Below are 19,926 nucleotides of genomic sequence, written 5' to 3' on the forward strand. Positions count from 1 at the left end.
AGAGCCAAAGAATTGAGGCCTTTGAACTCTGGTGCTGGAGAAGATTCCTGTGAGTCCCTTGGACTGCAAGGCAATCAAACTGGTCAGTCCTAGAGGAGATCAACCCTGACTGCTTTTTAGAAGGCCAGATCCTGAAGAGGAAATTCAAATTCTTTGGCTACCTAACGAGAAGGAAGGACTCACTGGGGAAGAGCCTAATGCTGGGAAAGATTGAGGGCAAAAGAAGAAAGGGACGACAGAGAATGATGTGGCTGGATGGAGTCACCAGAGCAGTAGGCATGAGCTTAAATGGACTCCGGGGGATGGTAGAGGACAGGAAGGCCTGGAGGAACATTGTCCATGGGGTTGCGATGGGTCAGACACGACTCCGCAACCAACAGCAACACCTCCAAAGCATCCTAAGCCAACCAAAAGACCCAACAACCCCAGAAGAAAGAAAAGTAATCTACAAGCCAGAGTGTAAAGGCTCTAATATAGGACAAACAGGCAGAAGGCAGTCAGGGCATCCATGAACACGGTCAGAGGACCCAATTAAAACTTCTGAGTTGCAAAATACCTGGAAAGACTTCTTTGGGCTTCTTCCTCAATTCTTTGGCTCTCAGCCTTTCTTTTTTCTTCTTCTTTTTTTGATATTTTTAATTGTTTTTGCATTTAAAATAGTGCAGCACAGTGAAGCCGATATGGCCATACAATCCCAGTATATTTTACTGAAAGTTAGAACAATTAATCAGTGGAACAGCTTGCCTCCAGAAGTTGTGAATGCCCCAACACTGGAAGTCTTTAAGAAGATGTTGGGAAGGAAGACCTGCCTACAACTCAAGAATGGACATTGAAAGTTACAAACTTAGCCGAGATGGCTAAAATATCGGCATATCTTAAAGATCACTCAAATGAGAGATATAAACGAGACTGGAAAAAATGGATTGACTATATACAAAATAAATATGGGACCAAGAAATTCCAGTTAGCCTATGCTTAAGATCAGAAATGATTTAAATTGTTTAAAGTTAGCTCAGCAAGAAGAAGCTAAGATCAATGTAGAATGTCATTAATTTCTTTATTTCTTTTTTCTCAATAGATTTTAGACTGTGTTTGTTAAAAATCCATACCATGTACGGGTTCTGGGAAGTCGGGGGGGTCTGGAGGGAGGGAGGGGTATACATTAGGCTAGACAAGAATTTGGTGGTAAACTAGAACTATTTTGACACACAAAAAATTGTACTCCGATGTCTTACTGATTGAGGAATGATGAAATGTTTGTTTTAAAAGAAATAAAACTTTTGAACAAAAAATAAAAAATAAAAAAAATACAAGGATAAAGAAGATGTTGGATAGCCATTTGTCTGAAATAGAGGACCTCCAAGGTCCCTTCCAACTCTGCTATTGTATTGTATTGTATTGTATTGTATTGTATTGTATTGTATTGTATTGTATATACACATAATCTCGTCCATTAGCTGTCAGCCTACTTAGTACATTATCTATCCTTCTATCCAATCACATGATTTACAATTTGTTCCAGTCTTGTCACCCTGTCTTATACCAATAATAAAATCTGTTCCAAACTGCATAATATTCCAACTGACCTTTATTTTTTAATTCTAGAGTGAGCCTATCTAAGGAGCCAAGGTGGCGCAGTGGTTAAAAGCAGCACTGCAGGCTACTGCTAGATCAGCAGGTCAGCGGTTCAAATCTCACCGGCTCAGGGTTGACTCAGCCTTCCATCCTTCCGAGGTGGGTAAAATGAGGACCCGGATTGTTGTTGGGGGCAATATGCTGACTCTCTGTAAACCGCTTAGAGAGGCCTGAAAGGCCTATGAAGCGGTATATAAGTCTACTGCTATTGCTATTGCTATTGCTTCCGCACAGACCCATGGACAATTTTCCTAATTATGTCTAACTCTAATGGGATACTTTCTTTTTTTCCAATACTGCGCATAGGTTATTCGCGCCACAGTCAATACATGGATAACTAGATAGAGCACATCTTTCTTATACCCCCCCCCCCTGGTATTATGCCTAGGAGGAAAATTTATGGTTTGAACAGAATTTGACCTCCCACCATTTGTTCCAGCCATAATTATATCATTCTCTCAGCCTTTTCTTTGGCCAACTTTCACAGCCATACATTGGAACTGGGAAAACCATAGCCTTGATTAGGTGCACTTTTTTTTGGCAGGGTGATAATCTCTGGACATAATTCCGTCATAGACATAATAATGCCTTCTCGCCTGAAATACAAGTTGCAATCCAGGCTACAGAAGTGTGGCTTGGCTAATCTATTTTTAAGCGTGCAGCCTCACACCTCCTCTTTGCTTTAAAATCAGGGCTGGCAACTTGGCAGGTTGAGCACAGATTTAGCAACCCTGTAATAAAAGGCGTCTCAGATGCCCTTGGCATGGGCCTATGTTATACTTAAAGGGGGGAAAAAAAGTTCTTTCTTTTTTTAATGTTGGCACAATAACTGGGCATCAAAGATCGTTGCAGGAGACGTGGCACAGCAGCTGATTGTTCCTTAATCACAATTTCCTGCTTATTGGAGGCTTTTGTGCCTTTTCTTCACAGTAGACATTGGTATTTTGGCTCCCAGCCTTTTGTGGCAGAACTTCTATTTTGAGAACTACAGGAGAGGGTGTGGAAGTGCAGGGCAGGGAACAATTTGAGCTAAACGTCACACTGGGAATGGTGACAATCACCTTGGTAAAAGAAACCTCAGAGAACCAGTTTGAAGTAGTGGTTAAGGCATCAGGAAGGAAACCGGGAAACAGCCAGTTCAAGTCCTGCCTTAGGCACGAAGCCAGTCGCGTGACTTCGGGCCAATCCTTTCTCTCTCAGCTCCAGGAAGAGCTGAATGGTCAAACTACTTCGGGAATCTTGCCAAGAAAACTTGCCAACTAGTCCAGGCAGTCACCAGGAATGTGACTTCAAAGCACAAAAAAAGAGAAGAGAAGCAAAAGGAAACAAAGGTTAAAGAAAGTTGTAGGCTGAAGGTGTACAATTACCTGACCTATAAACTTGCATGCAGCCTTATGTTATATGAACCCAATCTTAAATAAAACTGCAAAGATAAAATTTTGATTTGTTCTGCATCTACGAGTCAGGCCCTGGCGGGTCTGGGTTGTTGTGTTACTAAAAGTAGGACGTAAAGTGAGATTTGGACATTAAGTGTGAAACCTACTGGGTCAGGCTGGACAGCCTCTCAGGGCCCCTTTACTTCTATATTAAAAGCCACATAGACAAAGTTGGAGCTTGTAAAAGAACAGGAAGCAAGTCCCTAGCCACAAGATGTCCCTATGTCAAAACCTATGTCAAAAGTCCAAGGTTCAATTAAAGTTCGTTAATGACACATACTCCATAACAAAAGGAGAAGTAAGACCCCATCTCCTTATAAGGCTTTCTCCTCAAGGTAACCACTAAGAAATGAGTTAAGTGTTTCCGTGTTACGCTGCCTTTGAGACTGTATAAGAACGCGTGCTTCGATAATGAAGGTTGTTCAGAACATGCAATGCTAGCCATGGACTAGCTTTCTGAACCTAGCTGCCAAATAAACTTTTCCTGTATCCTGAGAAGTCTAAAGCCTGTCATTTTCTGCAACATTCCCACTGAATTAAATGGAGATGTACTTATGTGAAAGTCCTGCTGTCTATAAAGGACATTCTAGCCTCAGGAGGGGCTAGATGAATCAAAAGTTGGAATTAAGATTGCCAGGAGAAATATCAACAACCTCAGAAATGCAGATGGTTGGACTCTCATGGCAGAAAGTGAAGAGGACCTAAAGAGCCTCTTGATGCGGGTGAAGAAGGAGAGTACAAAAGTTGGCTTGAAACTCAACATTAAGAAAACTAAGATCATGGCCTCCGTCCCTCTCAATTCCTGGCAAAATAGATGGGGAAGAAATGGAGGTAGTGACAGATTTTATTTTCCTGGGCTCCAAGATCACCGCAGAAGAGGACTGCAGCCAAGAAATTGAAAAGCGCTTGCTCCTGGGGAGGAAAGCTATGGCAAATCTAGACAGCATCTAAAAAGCAGAGACATCACCCTGACAACAAAAGTGCGTATAGTCAAGGCTATGGTTTCCCCAGTTGCAATGGATGGCTGTGAAAGTTGGACCATAAGAAAGGCTGAGCGCCACAGGCTGAATCCCACCACTGCCCTTCACCCAACTCGCCACATGGCATCTGAGAACTCAACGAAACCTAGATTCAAAACGCAGCCTAGAGAGTTGCCCCTGCATGGCCCCATGGGAGCCAATCAATCAGAATACAAGCTCAAGATCAAAAGCCAGAGAGAGCATAAAACCAGGGACTCAGAATCTCAGGCCTCCCTTCTCTTCTTCTCCACCAACACTGAAGCATGTGATCACCTTTTCTGTTCAGGACTCAAGCCATGTGGTCCTGTCCACCAACCATCTTTCCAAGCAGCCTCCTTGTCTCCAGTGTCTTTTTCCCCACTTGGAGCCGAACCCAGAAGGACATTTCTTTCAACAATACTTTTGCCTTGATCTCTGGACCGTTGGAGCTCAGGATTTCCTTCCAACTGTTATAAAACAGCAATTATAGCTCAGAAGAACCTTGATTCTTGAGACAAAGTGTTAGATGATAACACCTGTCCCAAAGGCAACCTGCAAATTCTTTGAGTGAACAGAGAGTAGAAATAATTTATTAGCACTATTCCATTTAGCTATCCTCTTGCTATTTACATTTATTCTGGTGTATGGCATTTCTGGTAGCAGCTTAAGACTCTTACCCTTCTTGATTGAAGGATTGTGTATGTGCATACATAGACAGAAGAATGGTACACTCAGCACACCTTTTTCTCTGATTCAGCAACTTGTTCTTACAGCAGATACCAAAATAGATTCTATCTACCTACTGAGACGCTTGCTCCTGGGGAGAAAAGCTATGGCAAATCTAGACAGCATACTAAAAAGCAGAGACATCACTCTGCCAACAAAAGTACATATAGTCAAGGCTATGGTTTTCCCAGTTGCAATGTATGGCTGTGAAAGTTGGACCATAAGAAAGGCTGAGCGCCAAAGAATTGAGGCCTTTGAACTCTGGTGCTGGAGAAGACTCCTGTGAGTCCCTTGGACTGCAAGGCAATCAAACCGGTCAGTCCTAGAGGAGATCAACCCTGACTGCTTTTTAGAAGGCCAGATCCTGAAGAGGAAACTCAAATTCTTTGGCTACCTAACGAGAAGGAAGGACTCACTGGGGAAGAGCCTAATGCTGGGAAAGATGGAGGGCAAAAGAAGAAGGGGACGACAGAGAATGATGTGGCTGGATGGAGTCACCAGAGCAGTAGGCATGAGCTTAAATGGACTCCGGGGGATGGTAGAGGACAGGAAGGCCTGGAGGAATGTTGTCCATGGGGTCACGATGGGTCGGACACAACTCCGCAACCAACAGCAAAACCTACTGAGAGGTAGCCCCAAGGTCCATCCCCTCTATCAGTGCTAGGCTGCATCTCTTCTGAACAATTCTTCAGCCATTCTCATCCTTTTGGGTGGAGAAGAAATCGTTTGCACTGTTTGTCCAAAAGGAAAACAAGATTTTTACAAGATGTTCGTGCATTTAGGATGCCAAGCCCACAATCCCAGAGACAAAGTCCTTCCTTTCTTTCCAGAGATTTTCAACTTTCCTGACTGCAAACACCTGTTCCACTCCAGAGCAAGATTCTATAAAGGAATTCCTTCCAGAGGAACTTTCAGAGGCTACAGATTGTAAGCGAACCAAAACACACTAATCACACCTTTATTGCCTCACCGTTGTTGAGTAACCGCAAAGTCATCATGAAATAAAGAAATTTGAAAGCCACCCAGAGAATGAGAACAAATAGAAGTCTCTGAAACTACAGGTGGTCCTCTACTTATGACGATCGAGTCCAGACGTTCTGTTGCTAAGTGAGACAGTTAAATGAATTTGCCCCATTTTACTGCCTTCCTGGCTACAGTTGTTCAGTGAATCACAACAATTGTTAAGTTAGCAACATGATTGTTCAGTGAATCTGCTTCTCCATTGACTTGGCTTGTTAGAAAGTCACAAAAGGTGATGATGTGACACACACACACACACACACACACCAAGGCATTGCAACCGTCCCAAATATGACTCAGTTGCCAAGTGTCTGAATTTTGATCGTGTGACTATGGAGAAGCTGCAACCGTCGTAAGTGGGGAAAATAGTTGCGTCATTTTTTCCAGTGTTGTAACCATTTGAATGTCACTAAGTGAACTGTTGTAAGTTGAGGACCACCTGTACTCAGATCAGCAGGCTGTATCTAGAAACTTTTCAAAGCTTTACTGTAAATGCAAGCATCACAATTGATTTCCCAGCAAGGTTGGGAATTCACTCTGCACCAGAGTGCCAGAAATCCGATGACCAGCTGGGCAGCACATCTTGGAAACCCAACAACCAGCTGGCTGAGCTGGGGCAAGAGTGCGCGTGCCACACAGAGGGCTCTGTGCACCACCTCTGCCACACGTACCATAGGTTCGCCATCACAGACATAGGACTTTGCACTTTTAATTGTATTAACACCATTATAATATTACATGCATACAGCCATTTCTTGAGTAAGATAATAGCTTGCAGAGGAATCATGTACTGTTATGACTATGCTAGAGGAATTTCTGACATCACCACGGGAAAAAATGTTGTTTACCTGAGATGTCAAAGAACTGCTGGGAATGAGAGTTAAAAGCACTCCCCCAAAATTATTGTTTAGAAGCTTTGGTCATTGATCAAAGAGGTTCATAGGCCCCCTACACCCTACCCTGCACAGTATCCTGAAGTTCATGAATGAAGGCAGGTAGTGTTTTCCCTGAAAATAGAACCTACTCTGAAAATAAGACCTAGCCCAATTTTCCACGTGTGCCTAATATAAGCCCTACCCAAAAATAAACCCTGGTGAGGGAGGGCGTGATCAGCATAGGAGGCAGCGAGTGTACATGGGCCGATGGTGTCTTGCACAGGTGACTTGAATACAGTGGGGGGTTCCGGATCCCATTCCAACCAGTATGGTTGGAATGGGCCTGGCGTCGGCCACATGGATGTGTGTGGCGTGTGCGCGCATGCGTGTGGTACGTGCATGTGTCCTACCTGCCTGCGATGCCTCCACAAGCCTCTGCGACGCTCCAGCTGCTCGGCAGAGTGTCACGCAGGCACCATATGCGCCATGTGCATGCGCGGAAGCGCCAAAGGTTTAAAGGACAGGTAAGGAGCTCGGGTAGGCAGGTGGGCCCTCAGGAGCACTGTACTGGAACTGTACCTGGTGCTCCGGACAGGCTCCGGTATGCCTGTACCGGGGCGTACCGCCTGCAACTCACCACTGGTTGAGTACCTGTGCCAGCAGTAGGCAAAAGCAGAGGCAGATGGGTGGCTGGGGGAGGCTCATCTTTGCATGGTGACACCAGCAGCAGACAGAGGCAGACATCCGGGGATTCAGGCGATCTGGGCATGCCACGTGGGCCGCATGAAAGCCAAGCAATGGTGGGCCAGAGTGGCAAGCGACCATAGAAGACTCATCTTCGCATCTCTCGGCTTGCCTGCAGCCCGCACGACATGTTGGGATCTCCTGCTTTCTGCTCTGTGACTTCCACTTCCACTCTGCGCAGCCACCGAGTGTGCTGATTAAGGGAGTGTCAGGCTGCAGCTGCTGCTGGATACCATCCACTCCCCACGCTTGCTGGCTCTTGTATGCATGGGCAGGGGGTTGGACTAGAAGACCTCCAAGGTCCCTTCCAACTCTGCTATTGTATTGTATTGTATTGCATGCCGGGAGTGGGGTGCCCAGCCAGTCTGACCGCCCTGAAATAATATTTCTCCCAAAATAAGTCCTAGTGCTTATTTGGAGGCCCGGAAGAAAATAAGACCGGGTCTTATTTTAAGAGAAACACGGTATATATGTCCCAGGATAATGTTTACAGGATCCAATCTGGGCCGGTCAATAGAACCAGAGGTTTAATCTTCCGAACTTTCAGACTCATGCTGGAGCCCATCATTTCGGTAGAGAGAAGTTCCCCGAGGATGAGCTCCAGCCAAAGTCTGAAAGTTAAGAAGACCTCTGGTCGCAGTAACTGACCCAGATTGAATCCTGCAAGGTAAAGGGTGGAGGGGGGGAGGGAGTCAACCTCATTTCCAAAGCACTAGAAACCAAGACAAGAAACAACGAATGGAAACTAATCAAGGAGAGACGCAACCTAGAACCAAGGAGAAATTTCCCAACACTGAGAACAATTCACCAGTGGAATGCCTTGCCTTCGGAAATTGTGGGTGCTCCATCACTGAAGCAACTGGACAACCACTGGTCTGGACTGGTAAATGGCCTCCTGCTTAAGCAGGGAGGTTGGATTAGAAGATCTCCAACTCTATTGTCCTATTCTATTCTAAGTTCTCCTGTCCTTGGCTTCTCTAATTCTGCTTAATTAATTAGCTCCCGTGTGATTTAGCCATTTTTTCACTTTCAATCGCACTGAAACACCCTACTCTATCCTGATCCAGTGTGATTTGCGATCCCCTTCTCTTCTATACAAAGGAGGTTTTCCCCACCCAAGTGAAAGTTCAAGACCCTGCCCAGCAGCCACACACGGGGTCCATCACTGGGCTCAATCAGGCACAGTCCTGGTTAGAGATGCCTCCCAGTCATGCCACTCCATCTGCAGGGCAAGGTGTCCTTGAGCCTCTGAGAAAAGAACGTTATTTTGACTTTATATATCTCCCATACGCCATATAATCCCCCCTCCCATTTTCCCACAGTAGAAAATATGACAGGCCTGAAGGCCCAAATGTAAAAAGAGGGCTTCCAGGTCTGACACTAGTCCCAATAACCAACCCAGATTGGTTCCTGCATTCAGAAGTTGAGAGGGTTAACAATCTCATTTCCAAAGCACTAGAAAGCAAGACAAGAAACAATGGGTGGAAACTAATCAAGGAGAGCCGCAACCTAATACTAAGGAGAAAATTCCCAACAGTGAGAACAATTAATTGCCTTCAGAAGATACTGGTGCTCCATCACTGAAGCGACTGGACAACCACTTGTCTGGAATGGTAAATAGCCTCCTGCTCGAGCAGGGGGTTGGACTAGAAGACCTCCAAGATCTTCCAACTCTGTTTATCTGATTCTATTCTAAGTTCTCCTGCGCTTGGCTTCTCTAATTCTGCTTAATTAATTAGCTCCCCTCTGATTCAGCCACTTCTCATTTTCAATCACACTGAATCCCCCCCACCCGCCAATCCAGTGACCCCCTACTCTTCTATACAAAGGAGTACAATAAGAAATCCTGCCCAATTTAATAAAATGGGATTGCAAGAAAACCTGCCAAATCAAGACACTTACACCCAGCTTGGTGATGCCAAGGCAGGATCTTCAGCCAGCTGCTCATCCTTCATTTCTCACCCTTTGGCCTCCTGTGTCTGCTGGCAGCTGCTTTAAACCACAGGTAGGGTGAGAAAAGGCCAAAGCTTACCTTGGCGGGGGTTTTACCTGCTGTACCAGGAAATAAGTGTTGATTGGAGAACAGAATTGTTGAGGCTTCTCTTGTAACAGATTGCCGGGAAACCTATCCTTCAAACAGTGCCCTTGCCATGACAGGTGATTTCCTCTCATTTCAAGGAAATTGCAGAAGGCACGCCTCAGTGTTCCCAAAGGTAACCAAACACCTTTTTGCACAGCCTGTTCTTAATGTACTTGACAACACACCTGGGAGTGTGAGCAGTAGTGACACTATTCATGGCAGGTGGTAGAGAAAAAAAAATCTCCTGCTTACTTTTCATTTAATTTTATGAAAGAGTCTCTGGAAAGCTTTTCAGTAAAATTCTCAAGAGTGGGTCTCTTTGAGGGAGAGGTGGAAGGCAAAATCCATTTGTGAATACCCTACTCCTTTAATGTGTAATGATCCCTCCATTCTTACATCTTGATTTCATTTGAATCTAATTTAAAACACTTACATCTCAAGGGGAAATATCTGGAAGAAATTTACCCACAAAACTGCCTCTGCCCTTGAAAAATGTTGCTTAATTTCTCCTCCTCTTGGTGATTTATATTCAGAAGGGAAAAAAAATCCACTCAGTTTTTAACTCCCCACTTACAATTTCAGAGAGGCATTTGTAAGTAGGCCTAATTGTTATTACAGCAATTCTTGCCTTCCTTCAATGGTATTTAAATACGGTTGTCTGAATGCAAGAAAAATACCCGTTGGGGAATCTATTGAAAGGATTTCTAATTTTATATCAGATTGCTTCATCTGTTTGCAGTTTTCTACAGCCAGGAAAAAAAATGTTGCATAAAGTTTGGTTATATTTGCAAAATGCACTGAACCAGCAACATTTGAATCTGGCGTGTCTCTGCCAACCCATCCCACATGGTGATTTGTATGATCTCTGCCCCCCTTCCCCCAGCTCCATTTTCGCTGGCAAAGAGCTGCAGGAGGCCTGGGACGCAGGGATGGGTTGCTGTCGGCATTACTGCCGGTTCACTCCATGAATGTGTGCAGTTGCCCAAAAATAGCTTTGCACATGCACAGAACCTTAAAAAAGAAAAAAAAACATGTCGCCCCCGGAGAAGCGGTTTGGAGGCGTGGCAGGCCTGGGTCATTGCCGGTTCCAGCGACCCAGGCCGCCAAACCACTACCGGTTTGCCCTAACCGGTAGGAACCAGTGGTGGGTTCCGGATCCTATTGTAACTGGTATGCTGCAATGAGGCCAGGCGTCCACCACGTGCATGCATGCAGCACGTGTGCAGTGTGTGCATGCGTACCCACCACCAGCAATGCTCCAGCTGCTTGGCGGAGAGTCGCGCAGGTGCCATACACTCTGTCCACATGCTTGAATGCCCCGAGGGCGGGCGGGCAGGTGGGCCCTCCAGAGTACCGTACCGGAACGGTACCTGTTGCTCCCAGCAGGCACTGGTACCCCCATACTGGGGCGTACTGGTCATATCCCATCACTGGTAGGAACCCACCTCTGCTGGGATGGCTGCACACGGCTCTCCCAAGCTCCATTTGTTCTGGCAGAGGCACCGTGGGATGGTCTTTCGCTGTTTCCAGGGCAGCCCCTCGGGCCAGATCTAAGCAACCCATGGGCAGGATTCGGCCTGCGGGGCTTGAGTTTGACACCCCTGCTTTAACTGATTCAGATCAAATGTCACACAAACAAAATGCCTTATAGAGTGCTTATGTTGCCAGTTGCCACTTGGGCAATATGTACTATCATTATGTGCTTTTTGAGGCCTAGTTTTCATTTCCTTCTTGCTATTGCATGATCCTTTCGCCATTTCGTTCCACTTTTATTCATAACCAGTTGTCTGTCTTTCAGCATTTTCCTCCTGCCCTCATTCCTGGCCTTTGAAAAGGTAGGCTGAGTTGGGCAACAGGAACATGGCATTGTTTTTAGATCTTGCCATAGGCATCATTCTTTTTTCTTTTTTTTTTAATGTCAAAGGTGGTAGTGCAGGAGCTTCTAGCTTTTTGGGGTGCTTTCCAAGAAAGTTGTGTCTCAAACTCTTTTTAAAGAGAAAAATGAAGTGGTGTTTTATCTATCATCTGTCTATCATCTACGTCTGTCTGTCTGTCTGTCTGTCATCTATGTCTGTCTGACTGTCTGTCTGTCTGTCTGTCAATAGTCAGGCTTATATACCGCTTCATAGGGCTTTCAGCCCTCTCTAAGTGGTTTACAGAGTCAGCATATTGCCCCCAACAACAATCCGGGTCCTCATTTTACCCACCTCAGAAGGATGGAAGGCTGAGTCAACCTTGAGCCTGGTGAGATTTGAACAGCCGAACTGCTGAACTGCAGTCAGCTGAAGTAGCCTGCAGTGCTGCATTTAACCACTGTGCCACCTCGGCTCTGTCTGTCTATCTATCTATCTATCTATCTATCTATCTATCTATCTATCTATCTATCTATCTATCTATCTATCTATCTATCTACCTATCATCTACCTATCATCTACCTATCATCTATCTATCTATCTATCTATCTATCTATCTATCTATCTATCTATCTATCTATCTATCTATCTATCTATCTATCATCTATCTATCTATCTATCATCTACCTATCATCTATTTATCATCTATCTATCTATCATCTATCTATCATCTATCTATCTATCATCTATCTATCTATCATCTATCTATCTATCTATCTATCTATCTATCTATCATCTACCTATCATCTATTTATCATCTATCTATCTATCATCTATCTATCATCCATCTATCTATCTATCTATCTATCATCTATCTATCTATCTATCTATCTATCTATCATCTACCTATCATCTACCTATCATCTACCTATCATCTATCTATCTATCTATCTATCTATCTATCTATCTATCTATCTATCTATCTATCTATCTATCTATCTATCTATCCATCTATCCATCTATCCATCTATCCATCTATCCATCTATCCATCTATCCATCTATCTATCATCTATCTATCTATCTATCTATCTATCTATCTATCTATCTATCTATCTATATATCATCTACCTATCATCTATTTATCATCTATCTATCTATCATCTATCTATCATCTATCTATCTATCATCTATCTATCTATCTATCATCTATCTATCTATCTATCTATCTATCTATCTATCTATCTATCATCTACCTATCATCTATTTATCATCTATCTATCTATCATCTATCTATCATCTATCTATCTATCATCTATCTATCTATCATCTATCTAGCTATCTATCTATCTATCATCTATCTATCTATCTATCTATCATCTATCTATCTATCATCTATCTATCATCTATCTATCTATCATCTATCTATCTATCTATCTATCTATCTATCATCTATCTATCTATCTATCTATCTATCTATCTATCTATCTATCATCTACCTATCATCTACCTATCATCTACCTATCATCTATCTATCTATCTATCTATCTATCTATCTATCTATCTATCTATCTATCTATCTATCTATCTATCTATCTATCATCTACCTATCATCTACCTATCATCTACCTATCATCTATCTATCTATCTATCTATCTATCTATCTATCTATCTATCTATCTATCTATCTATCTATCTATCTATCTATCTATCTATCTATCTATCATCTACCTATCATCTATTTATCATCTATCTATCTATCATCTATCTATCATCTATCTATCTATCATCTATCTATCTATCATCTATCTATCTATCTATCTATCATCTATCTATCTATCTATCATCTATCTATTTATCTATCTATCTATCATCTACTTATCTATCATCTATCTATCTGTCTCTATCTATCTATCATCTATTTATCATCTATATCTATCTATCTATCTCTCTATCTCTCTATATCTATCTATCTATCTATCTATCATCTATTTATCTATCATCTATTTATCTATCATCTATATCTATCTGTCTATCTATCTATCTATCTATCTATCTAATCTGTCTATCATCTATCTATCTATCTATCATCATCATCATCATCATCATCATCATCATCATCATCATCATCATCATTTCCCACCTTTATTATTTTTATAAATAACTCAAGGCAGTGAACATATCTAACCATCCTTCCTTCTCTTCTTCTTTTCTCCACAATAATAGCCCTGTGAGGTGAGCTGGACTGAAAGTCACTGCCCAAAGTCACCCAGCCAGCTTTCAAAGTGGGAGTAGAACTCCCGGCCTCCTGGTAGTTGACTCCCTTAGTCACCCAGCCGACGTTCATGCTAATGCAGAACTCCCAGTTTCCAGCCTGGCCTAGACCAACCTGGCTTTTAATAGTTGTGCCACTTGCAATTCAACCAAAAAATGTCCCCTTGAATCCCTAAAGTGTGAGAGATTGTTATCAGACACTCATGTGTTTTAAAAAAACAAACCATTATTTCCGTGAGCCCTGGCACACACACCCTTGATATTTACTGTTTCCGTATATATAGAAAATTCAGAAAGATTAGCTGCAGATGATTTGCAAGACCTGCCCTCAGAAACTATGTATTCAAAGCACAGTGAAACATTTGTAAATACTGGACACATTTGCATAGTTGGCATTTTTTAACATCTGATTTCTCATTTTGGAAAACTCAGCCATTGAAAATTGCAGATTGAATATTTCAAGACAACGTACTCTTGATTTTAAACAAATTCTTCCCGGGAATGTGTACCACTTGTAAAATTTATTTAGATATGCTTTGGAGAAAAAAAAAGTGTAATCATAGCACGCTTTGGGTCAAACTGCAAACCTAAATGTATTATGACTTGATAAAAAGTTATATGGCGTTTAAAAATAAAACCCTGCAAGTTAGTCTTGGCGTTTTCAAAAAGAGAAATAAGAAAATGAGAGAAACTCACAGGTAGCAATTCACAAAAATCAGAAATTGCAATGGATGTATTTGCTCAGCTGGACTTCATTTCATCAAGAGATAGCCCAGTTTTATTGCTGGCCTTTTTTATAGTCCAAAGATTTATTTTTACCTCGGGTCAAGGATCATTTTGCTCAGCTGGGAAAACTGATGGCTCTTAATGGCATATAAGAATGACGTGTCTGCCAGATCAGACCAAAGGTCTGGTTGTCTCTGGAAAAAATAGGAAGATAATATTTCACCCCACTGCCACTACAGTATCTATCAACTCACTCATGCCCTAGTCACCTCAAGGCTGGATTACTGCAACGCGCTCTACATGGGGCTACCCTTGAAAAGTGTTCGGAGACTGCAACTAGTCCAGAATGCAGCCGCGTGAGCGATCACACCGATCCTCCGTGAGCTGCACTGGCTACCTATTGGTCTCCGGACGCAATTCAAGGTGTTGGTTATTACCTTTAAAGCCCTACATGGCTTAGGGACAGCATACCTCCGAGACCGCCTACTGCCACATTCCTCCCAACGGCTGGTGAGATCCCACAGGGTGGGCCTCCTTCAGATGCCGTCAGCCAGACAATGCCGGCTGGTGGCTCCCCAGAAGAGAGCCTTCTCTGTGGCTGCTCCGACCCTTTGGAACGAGCTACCCCCAGAAATCCGGACCTTGCCCACTCTCATGGCCTTCAGAAAAGCTGTGAAAACCTGGCTATTCCGGCAGGCCTGGGGCTGTTGACCTCATTGTTGAGGTCCAGCCCCGATCGTAACGAATGTATATGTGTTGTTTTTAACATGTTTTTATTGTCATTTTTTTAATTATTATTCTTTTTTCGATGTAAGCCACTCGGAGTCCTCTGAGATTGGGTGGCCTATAACTAAATAACTAAATAACTAAATAACTAAATAACTAAATAACTAAATAACTAAATAACTAAATAACTAAATAACTAAATAACTAAATAACTAAATAACTAAATAACTAAATAACTAAATAACTAAATAACTAAATAACTAAATAACTAAATAACTAAATAACTAAATAACTAAATAACTAAATAACTAAATAACCAAATAAATAAATAAATAAATAACCAAATAAATAAATAAATCCTCGACTTATGATCACAATTATTAAGTGAGACATTAGTTAAGTGAGTGTTGTCCCATTTTATGACCTTTCTTGCCTCAGTTGTTAAGTGAGTCACTGCAGTTGATAGTCTGTAACCTGGCTGTTAAGTGAATCTGGCTTTCCCATTGACTTTGCTTTTCAGAAGGCTGCAAAAGGTTATCACATATCCCTAGAACATAGCAACGGTCACAAATATGAGCCAGTTGCCAAGCATCTGGATTTTGATCACAGGCCGCAAGATCATAACTTCTGAAAAATGGCCATAAACCACTTTCCTCAGTGCCTTTATAACTTCGCTCACCAAATGAACAGTTGTAAGTCGAGGATTTGTAGGACGTGGTGGCTCAGTGGTTAAGGCGCTGAGCTTGTCGATCAGAAAGGTCGGCATTTCGGAGGTTCAAATCCCTAGCGACATGTAACGGAATGAGCTCCCGTTACTTGTCCCAGCTTCTGCCAACCTAGCAGTTTGAAAGCACGTAAAAAATTCAAGTAGAAAAATAGGGACCACCTTTGGTGAGAAGGTAACAGCATTCCGTGCGCCTTCGGCATTTAGTCATGCCGGCCACATGACCACAGAGACATCTTCGGCCAGCGCTGGCTCTTCGGCTTTGAAACGGAGATGAGCACCGCCCCCGAGAATCGGGAACGACTAGCACATATGTGCAAGGGGAACCTTTACCTTCACTTTTAAGTCGAGGATTACCTGTATTGTTCTTCAGAGTGGAGCCATCCAAAGTATGAGGGGTTGCCAAGACAGTCAACATGGTAACCATAACCATCACCCTCTCCCTGCTCCCCAGTCCTATGGACATCCTCCTTCAGAACTGATACATCGAAACATCTTTATAGCCTGTGAGAAGACAGGCTGCCTGCAAAATGAGCAGCAGCTGGATAGTTGGTGCCCTGTCCCTTTAAGACAGACCTGGGTATTTTAAGGCCTATGGGCCACATCCAGCCCACAGGCAGTCCCAGTCTGGCTTGGGGTGGCAGTCCCAGTGTCAGGGGTGGGACATCAGGAACATTGGCATCAGGGAGGGGGAGCACCAGGGTATCATCAGTGCGGGTGATATGGTGCATTAGTGGAGGACAGGGCCTCAGTGTGGCAGTGGTATTGGGGGATGGGGAGGCAAGTGGTAGCCGGGTGTTGGGGGCGGGGCATCAGTGTGATGTTGGCGGACGGGGTGGCGTCTGTAGTGGGTTGCAATTTTTTTAAACAACCAGTTCTCTGCCCAAATGGCTGGGTGGGCGTGGCTGGGGGGGTGTCATGTGACTGAATGGGCATGGCCAACTCTATGTCACTTGTGTGGGTGGTACCTATATGTAACAGGCAGGGTTGGGGAGGAAATCCAGGGGTCTCCGATAAGGTGGGGAAGGAGGAAAGAAAAATCCAACCAAAGATAAGAGAGAGAGAGGGGGGGGGTAGAGGGAGGGAGGGAGAGAGAGAGGGAGGGAGGGAGGGAGGGAGAGAGAGAGAGAAAGAGAGAGAGAGAGAGAGAGCGCCAATTTTGGCTAGAAAAATGGCCTGAAAACAGCCTGAAAAACTGGCTGTTTTTCAGGCCATTTTTAGGCTGTTTTCAGGCCATTTGGGGGCTGATATTTGGCCAGAAAAACGGCCTGAAAAAGGCCAGAAAAACAGGCAAGAGCGGGGACAGCCAGTGATCTGATTTGCCAGTTCCCTGAACCATGCAGAATCGGAACAACTAGTTCAAGCGAACTGGTACGAACCGGAAGCAGGCCACTTCTGTGTGGCGTGGCATCAGAAAAGGGTGGGTCGACAGTGCAATGGCAGCTGGAGTGGGGCGGCAGCAGCAGCTGGGGGTTGGGTAACAGCCCTCCACAATGGTGCCAATATTTTATGTTGCCTCTTTGGGAAATTTAATTGCCCATCCTTACTAAGCCCAGCCACTGGTGGCTATAAAAACTGAGCAGAGAGGCAGCTGTGTGGTGGTGGTGAAGTTGCAGTGAGAGGGAGATGGGTTGTGTGTTTGTTTGGGAAACTCAGGGGTGGGTTTCTCGCCCTTCCAACCGGTTTGGTTGGAACGGGGCCGGCGGCGTCCTTGCGCACGCGTGCGGCGTGTGCGTGCACGCGCATGCACACGCGTGGTGCACGCATGTGTACTAGCGTCTGTGCGATGCTCCAGCTGCTCCTGGAGGATCGCGCAGGCGCTGTATGCATCCTGCGCATGCGTGGAAGCGCAGAACTAATCAAAACCGGGTAAGGCGCGGGGGTGGGCCCTTCGCCGTTCCCGGAAGTTACTTCCGGGTTCGCCGACCAACCGGTTCGCAGGGACCGCCGCGAACCGGTTGAAACCCACCCCTGGGGAAACTAAAACAGCCTGAAACAGCCTAGACTGATCAACCATTCTACTTGGAAACCACTTCTGGACTTCATGCTTGAGGTAGAAAAAAAAATGGAAACATTGATTTTGAGTTTTACTGATTAGATAGATTTGTTATTACAGAAATGGCTAGTTTATACAATTATGTAAAAGTAAAAAGTTGAGGTTTGATGCTATTATCTTATTCTACGGCACCAAAGAGAGTTGGAAGTTAACATCTTTTCTTTCTTTCCCCCCCTTTTTCCTACACTTTTCCCTTCCCTTCACCCTCCCTTGTTTTCCCACTATTTTCATTTGTATTTTATTTTAATTTTAAAAATCAGAAAAAAGGAAGTCAGATCAACTAATTAGCATGAAGGATGTGTATCTCTGCACAATGCATAGTCGAGATTTGGAAGATGTGGGCCTCAGCCCATCTGGAAGCTATGCTTACCCATCAACCTCTTAGCAGCATAGGCATGTGTTAACAACATCCATGCTCAGTTGTGGACAAGTCTAAATCAAGCTTAAGGCAAATAGAGGAGTTATTGTTCTCTAAAAACATGACTCACAAAGAGAAGTAGTGGAGGAGCAGGAGTTATAGTAAAATTGGGGAAGAGTGGTATAGTAAACCGTGAGTACTAGCCTTTGAGTACTTCTGTGTATGTTGCCTAGATGCCAGGTGTGCTTATGTTGGCTTTCTGGAATTTTGGAGCCCACTGAGCTGGGTATACATAAAAGAACCTGTGGCATAACCATTGACGTCAGTCCGAGCAGGTTTAGAGTGTATGGCATGATTGCCGTCTAAGAATTTCTGAAGGATTATGTTACTCCAGAAATGCCAATTTTACATTATGACTCTTGTTCTAAGCAGCTATTTGGCCAGAGACAAGAAAGAACAGGCTATCCAATTAGTTTCTAAAACAAATAAGAAGACAAAAGGTAGTTAAGGAAACAGAGGATTCAGACAAATCAAAGCTCTACAACCTATCCCACCTTGCCCCCTTCTTATAAAATGTATTGGAAGCACTGCCAATCCTGAATCTGACCTGACCGAAGCCATCTTGCTGCTTCAGTGTTGCCACACCGGAGCTGAGGGATAGGGAGGGGTGGGGGAATAAGGATAGCTGGGGTTTTGTAGCCAAAACAAAATACTTTCTCTTGGGGACCAAGGTCATTCTCACACCTGGTCAGAGAGCGGAGGAGTGATGTTATCCGTCAACCAGACAGCGCCTCAATTGGACTATGTGACTGTTTGGAGAAAGGGAAAAACTTTTGCTTTTAATTAGGTGAAAACCACGGGAACCTTCAGAGTCCCTTTTCACCAGCTCTGTGCCAATATGATATATCCAATAACACTATTCTTTGAGGAATCCAACTGCCTCAGAGTTTTGCTTGCTATGGATGTGGAACTCTGACAGGCACTTTATTTGATTCTGGGCAAAGAAAAGATATTTTCACAGGAAACATCCTGCACATATGGCCACAAGAAACTTCTAAAACTACCAGCTTTTAGTATATTCTTGTGGCTGTACAGATGGTCCATATATGTTTGAAGATCATATAATATGTCATTAAAAGCAAGATCTGTGGACTGTACAGGAGAATAGTGCCTCCAGTTGGTCCAATGGTCAACAGGATGCTTCTCGTAGATCATCATTTGGTTTGTTCCAGTGGCTACTGTTATCATCATCACCCTCTTTTAGCAACCCCATAATTCCTTGCAGGGTGGAGTCTGGACAACTGAATGGAGCTGAGTGTTTACTGGCTGGATGCCATTCCTGTCGCCAATGCGGAGTTTTTCCCCCAGCAGATATATTCTCAGAATATAGAATCGAACTCACAGCCTCTTGATTGTGAGGCAAAAGTACCACCTCTAGGCCACCGCACCACTCCCAGTAACTATTATTATATGTCCTGATAAATTCATGGATAGAATAGAATAACAGAGTTGGAAGAGATCTTGGAGGTGTTCCAACTCCCTGCTTAGGCAGGAAACCTTACACCACTTCAGACAAATGGCTATCCAATATCTTCTTAAAAACCTCCAGTGCTGGAGCATTCACAGCTTCTGGAGGGAAGTTGTTCCACTGATTAATTGTTTTGTCAGGAAATTTATCCTTAGTACTAAGTTGCTTC

The sequence above is a fragment of the Thamnophis elegans genome, chromosome 1 (genome assembly GCF_009769535.1).
Source record: "Thamnophis elegans isolate rThaEle1 chromosome 1, rThaEle1.pri, whole genome shotgun sequence".
Taxonomy (NCBI): Eukaryota; Metazoa; Chordata; class Lepidosauria; order Squamata; family Colubridae; genus Thamnophis; species Thamnophis elegans.